This window comes from Pteropus medius, unplaced genomic scaffold, assembly GCF_902729225.1.
Source record: "Pteropus medius unplaced genomic scaffold, Ma_sr-lr_union100, whole genome shotgun sequence".
Lineage (NCBI taxonomy): Eukaryota > Metazoa > Chordata > Mammalia > Chiroptera > Pteropodidae > Pteropus > Pteropus medius.
The window spans coordinates 18,593,013-18,598,859 of record NW_024340701.1 but is presented as its reverse complement, the minus strand read 5'-3'; the positions used below and the strand labels follow the sequence as shown (position 1 = coordinate 18,598,859).

At 42.5% G+C, this 5,847-nt stretch overlaps 1 long non-coding RNA gene and 1 pseudogene across 1 annotated transcript in view; both read right to left on the bottom strand.

The window, feature by feature from the left end:
* Positions 1–2,621: 2,621 nt before the first annotated feature.
* Positions 2,622–5,847, bottom strand: part of LOC120622882 (uncharacterized) — a 4,000-nt gene continuing 774 nt past the window's right edge. The window contains exons 3-4 of the long non-coding RNA XR_005658580.1: positions 5,211–5,291; positions 2,622–4,080 (exon numbers count right to left, since the gene is read on the bottom strand). This is a non-coding gene — a long non-coding RNA (uncharacterized LOC120622882). The remainder of the gene's footprint in view (positions 4,081–5,210; positions 5,292–5,847) is intronic.
* LOC120623144 (uncharacterized) lies at positions 5,498–5,616 on the bottom strand (annotated as a pseudogene).

Genomic DNA, 5,847 nt, shown 5'->3' with positions numbered 1-5,847 from the left:
ACTCGAGAAAGAGAACATGACCAGTGTTCCAGAAGTGCTTTGAGCCCCCTTCAAGTCACTTCCTCTCCAAAAGTAATTTGTATCTGGACTTCTAATAGCATCGATTAGGTTTCCTATTTCTGAAATTTAGATAAGTGGCACCTGTATAAATATATTTTGAATTACATTAATGGTGTTGGGTGATTTATTTCATCCTGTTTCTTACCTTTTTTTTTTTTTTGCTAGATCCATTCCTGTTATTATGCTTCTAATTGCTGTGTGATATTTCAGGCGTGCCCCTACCCTACTGAACCACATCCCCATGACAGATGCCCAGATTGCTTGAGAGTCCCTGCCATCACAAACAGCACTATGATGAACACCTCATGAGCATCCCTCATGGACCTGTGTGAGCAATCCTGGGGGATACACATTGTGCAGAAAGGAGTTAACACAACAGGCTTAACTGCTTATCGATAGAAAGGCCTGCTTCCTAGGTTGGCCGTTGGCTGGTGTCTGGAAATCTGGATTCCGCAAGAGTTTTCACCATTCTTTACCTGTGTCTAGACTGCTTATGCAAACAATGTGGTTTGTGCTGAACACCTTCCTTCCTTCTGAGAGTCTGGAACTTGGGTACGTACCAGGCAGAAGGTGCCTACATGACCAGCCCACAGTAAAAACCCTGGGTGCTGAGTCTCTAACGAGCTTCTCTGGCTGGCAACATTTCACATGTGTTGTCACAACTCATTGCTGGGGGAATTAAGTGCATCATATGTGTCTCCCCCAGGGAGAGAACTTTTAGAAGCTTGTGCCTGGTCTCTCCTGGATTTCACCCTATGTGCTTTACCCTTTGCTAACTGAGCTTTGTTCCCTTTCACTGCAATAAATCACAGCCATGAGAACAACTATTTGCTGAGTCTTGTGAGCCCTCCCAGTGAATTATCAAACCTGGGGTGGTCTTGGGGACCCCTGACATACATGCCCAGGAGAAATTTGTTGGGTCATACAGAATGCATATAGGAAAGTTCACCAAGTCCTGTTCTGCCACCTCTTCCTTCCTCTCCCTCTTTCTCCTTCTTCTCGTCTGTCTCTCCAGCCTCTTACCTAGGACATTCTTTGCTCTCTGTTCATATATCAACTCAGTAAATCATTTGTAATTGACTTCTTTGTGTCAGTGTCTCTGCCCTTACTCTGCCTAGAATGCCATTCTCTCCTTTCACTCGCCTTGCTTGACCACTTCTTCAAAATTAGGTTCGCTATTCACTTTCAGAAATTCCTGCCACCATGAGGCAATTTCTAGGGAGCTAGTAGGATGTCACTTCTGAAGTGGAAGACAAGTTGTAGCACGTCGTACCACCTATATCATCAAGAAGAGGCACAATGCTTGGTGGCATTTTGGAATTTAGAAGCAACATAGCTGCCATAGCCAGCTGCTTTGACCCAATTGCCAAGTAATCCGGAGGCAGCCAGCTCTGAGGGGGCCCAGAGCAAGAGATCGCTCTGCTGTGGTCAAGCTTCAGTACGAGCCTCTCTGCCACTTAGGTTGATGGTTCTCAAAAAGTCTCTGACAAATTGGGATGCTTTGTAAAACTCCTGACAAGCCCAAATAAGAGACACACAGATGCTCAGGATTTGAGGCAGGTTGTGTCTTCTTCTGCTGCAAAGTATTCTCCTAGCTTCCTACTGGATTCCTGATCATGGAACATCTTCAAAATTTGGTTCGCCACTTTTAGAAACCTTTCCATAGGTATCTATACTCTCTGGCCTCAAGTTTCTTGGACTGAATTTGTGTTTTTTTTTAAACTGGACTTGTAGCCATTTGCTTTGCTAAGTGATCCACCCGTGCTGACTTTGTCTCCCAACTAGCTGTGCGATATCGAGCCAGTTAATCAATCTGTTGAAAAATGAGAATAACACTACCTTGCAGTGTTGGCTTGAAATAAAGTGTGCAAAGGGCTTAGCACAGGGGGGCCAAAAACTGGTAGTGTTTATTATTGTTAAAAATAGGTTGTTAAGAAAACAGTAGAGCGGTTCCTCAAAAAAATTAAATGTAGAATTACCATATGACCAAGCAATTCTACTTCTAGGTACACATCCAAAAGAGTAGAAAGCTGAGGCTCAGATATTTGCACACCCAGCTTTATTCATGATGGCCAAAAGGAGGGAGCAACCCAAAAGTCCATCCATGGATGAATGGATAAACAAAATGTGGTGTATACACAGTGGAATATTATTAAGCCTTAAAAAGGAACGAAATGAAGTTTCAACACATGCTACAACATGAAACCTGAAGACAGTATGCTGAGCAAAATAAACCAGACACATAAGAATAAATGTTGTATGATTTCACTTGTATCAGGTACCTAGAGCAGTCAAATTCACAAAGACAGAAGGTATAGAGGTGGTTGCCAGGGGAAGGAGGAAGGGGGAAATGGGGAGCTGTTGTTTAATGGGCACAGATTTTCAACTTGGGATAATAAAGTTCTGAAGATGGATGGTGTTGATGGTTGGTTGCACAACAATGTGAATGTACTTAATCCCACTAAATGCTACAAATAAAAATGGTTAAAGTGGTAACCTTTTTTTAATTTTAATTTTTCAATTAAAGTTGACATTCAATATTATTTTATAGTAGTTTCAGGTATACAGTATAGTGGTTAGACATTTATATAATTTACAAAGTGATCCCCTCGATTAGTCTAATACCCAACTGGTACTATACATAGTTATGACAATTATTTAAGTGGTAAATTTTGTTATATTTTACCCACAAAAGTATGCAAATAAAATGTAATTAAGATTTTTTTAAAACTAGGTTAACTTTCTAAGAGCAATGAGTGCATCTTTTACTTCTTTCGTGTCCATTAAAAATATTCATGGAAACCTGACAACCATATTGCATCTAAGATGTAGAATCTGTCCTCACAGAGCTCATGTTCAAGATAAGTCTACCTCTCTTCACAGTGCCTAGTGAAATGTATCAGACACAAGGCAAAGGCTTATTGAGTTGTGACCAATGTTCGCACAGTAGGTTTTTCTGTCACTTCTAGAGCAGGTTTTAGGTTTTTCTGAGGACAAGGTCCTTTTCGGTCTGTCTTTTCTTCATACTTGTGGTAACTAGCCACCAAGATGGCCTCCAGTGATCTCTGCTTCTTGGTATTCATGCCTTTCTGTCATCCACTCATGTTGAATGTGGGCTGGACTTAATAGAATATAAGGCAGAAGTGGGGGAAGCTTTGTCTGGAGTAGCCCTGTGGAGCGGCCCACATAGTAAGGAACTGAGACCTCTTGCCAACAGGCACATGAATGAGCTTAGAAGCAGATCCTCTAGGCCAGGTCAAGTCTTGGGAAAGTGCAGCCCTGGCCGACAGCTTGACTTCAGCTTTCCCCACAAGACGCCCTGAGCCAGAGCATCCTCAGAAACTGTATATGATAATAACTGTTCATTGTTTTAAACCATGAAATTATGGAGTAATTTGTTACGCAGCAATACATAACTAATATCTTCTCCCATCACAGTGTAGTGGTTAACAGGTAAACTCTGGAACTAGGCTGTCTGGATTCATCTCTTGGTTACGCAACTTCCAAGCTGTATGAGCTTGAGCATGTAATTTAATTTTTCTGTGCCTCAGTTTTCTCTATTATAAAAATGGGGGATACTACTATTACCTACCTCATAAGTCTGTGAAGATTAAATAAACACATATAAAGTGTTTAGCAAGGTGCCTGGCATATAATTAGCAATAATATCAACTGCTGTTGTTGTCGTTATTATTGTGGCTGATGGGAAAATGCTGAGAAGACAGCGTGGAGATTAAGTCAGAAAAACACCTGCCAGTAGCACAATGATCATGACATCTAGAGAAATAAGAGGAAGATGAGTTTTTGCAGGTGCTCTGGAAACAGGCCGCTAGTTCTGAATCAATGCAGAACATTGCTGGGCTCTTCTTACTTCAGACAGAACCACACTGCCGCGGGAGTGAGGAGAGGCAGCCTTCAGGATGGTTTCATGGATGCCAGGCCTCCAAGGGTCATGCCCATCCTTGGGTGAAGCAGCCACTCTTCTGAGCATACATCCCTAGGTTTTTTAACATCTCTGCTCTGGAGGATGAAGGCAGAGAACACTTTAGACTGTGGCTAAAACTAGAGGTGCTTGGATTTCTAGTTTCCAATATTCAGTAAATCGTAGCTTCCTTTTTCCCAAAGGAAAAACATTTGATTCCAATTTATTCGTAAGCCTGCAATAATTTTTTTTCTTCGATTACAGGGTATTATGTATTGTGTACACTAAAGGAGAGAAAAATTGGGAACACATAAGCAGGAAACTTTTACCATGAAAGTAAAATGAGTTACTAAGTGAAAGAACCAATCTAAAAGGACAAATCATACATACTGTATGATTCCAACTATTCTGGAAAAGACAAAATTATGGAGACAGTAAAAGGATCAGTGGTTGATGGCTGGGGAGAGGGAAGGATGAATAGGTGGAGCACACAGAATTTTTAGGACAGTGAAACTACTCTGTATGATACTATATTGGTGGATATGTATCGTACATTTGTCCAAACCCACAGAAAGTACACACCACCAAGAGTGAACCCTAAGGTAAACTATGGACTCTGGGTGATAATGATGTGTCAATGTAGATTCATCAGTTGTAATAAATGTACCAGTCTAGTGGAACAGGTTGATAATGGGTGCGGCAGTGCATGTGTGGGGGCAGGGGTATATCGGAAATCTTTGGACCTTCCTCTCAATTTTGCTAGGAACCTGAAACTACTCTAAAAAATAAAACCTATTTTCAAAAAAAGTAAAAGGAGAACGAAAGCTTTGATTTGAGGACACATTATTTAGAAGTCCATTGAGTACAATTAACAGAAGTTTCAAGCTCACTGAACCACAGAAGGTAGTAAATCATTGGTACCTAGTGAACCAGAAGAAAGGACTATTGTTATAGAAGATGACGGGATGCTGCAGTGGGCCTCAGAAGTGCCTGGAAGGCAGCAGGAAGCGCAAGCAGAGGCAGAATTCCTGTGGCCTGCCCTTCTGTAGGCTAACATCTCTTATTCTCACGCTCTTCTACCCTCCCGCCCTCCTTCTTTCCCCCTCCCTCCTCCTGTCTCCTCAGCCTCTCATAGCTCCTCTATTTACACTGAACGGATAGACACTGTTTTCTCTTTCCCCATCCCATTCCTAAATTCCTGAGCAAGGGGACTCTGATGGCCCATTACCTTGAGCCAGGTGTTTGTTTCCTGCCCCAACAACTGGCTTCAGTGGGTGGAGGTGAGGGCTCGGTACAAAGGAACCCGTTCCTGCAAGGAGATGAGGGGGAGAGGCGGTACTAGGAGGTGTGTAGGGTTGGTGGCTTTCAGCTGGGCCTAGTTCTGTGACATGTGCCAGTAGTCCCCCAGGAGCGGGAACATATGTGAGCTGGTGGGGAAACTTAGCCCCACTTTCTATGTATCTATCTATCTATCATCTATCTATCTACCTATCATCTATCTATTTATTTATTTTATGCCTACAGCACCTTGTCTTCCTAGGTGGTCTCCTATCCAAGTACTAACCAGGCCCGACCCTGCTTAGCTTCTGAGATCAGACCTGATCGGGCTTGTTCAGGGCGGCATGGCTGTAGACTCGGCCCCACTTTCTGTGCTTGCTGCTGGTATGTGCTTTTCCCGTTTGATTTAAGGCCTTGTAGAGGCTGATTTGGAGCGGGGCATTGGAGGGATTCTTCACCGCTAACCAGCCGTAATTCGTCCTTAAGACACTAAAGGGCCACAGACAGGATATTAGGATTCTGCTCGCTTTTTTTTTTTTTCCGTTGCAGTTTATTTATTGATGAGTGTGCAAAAAGTAAAAAGGAAG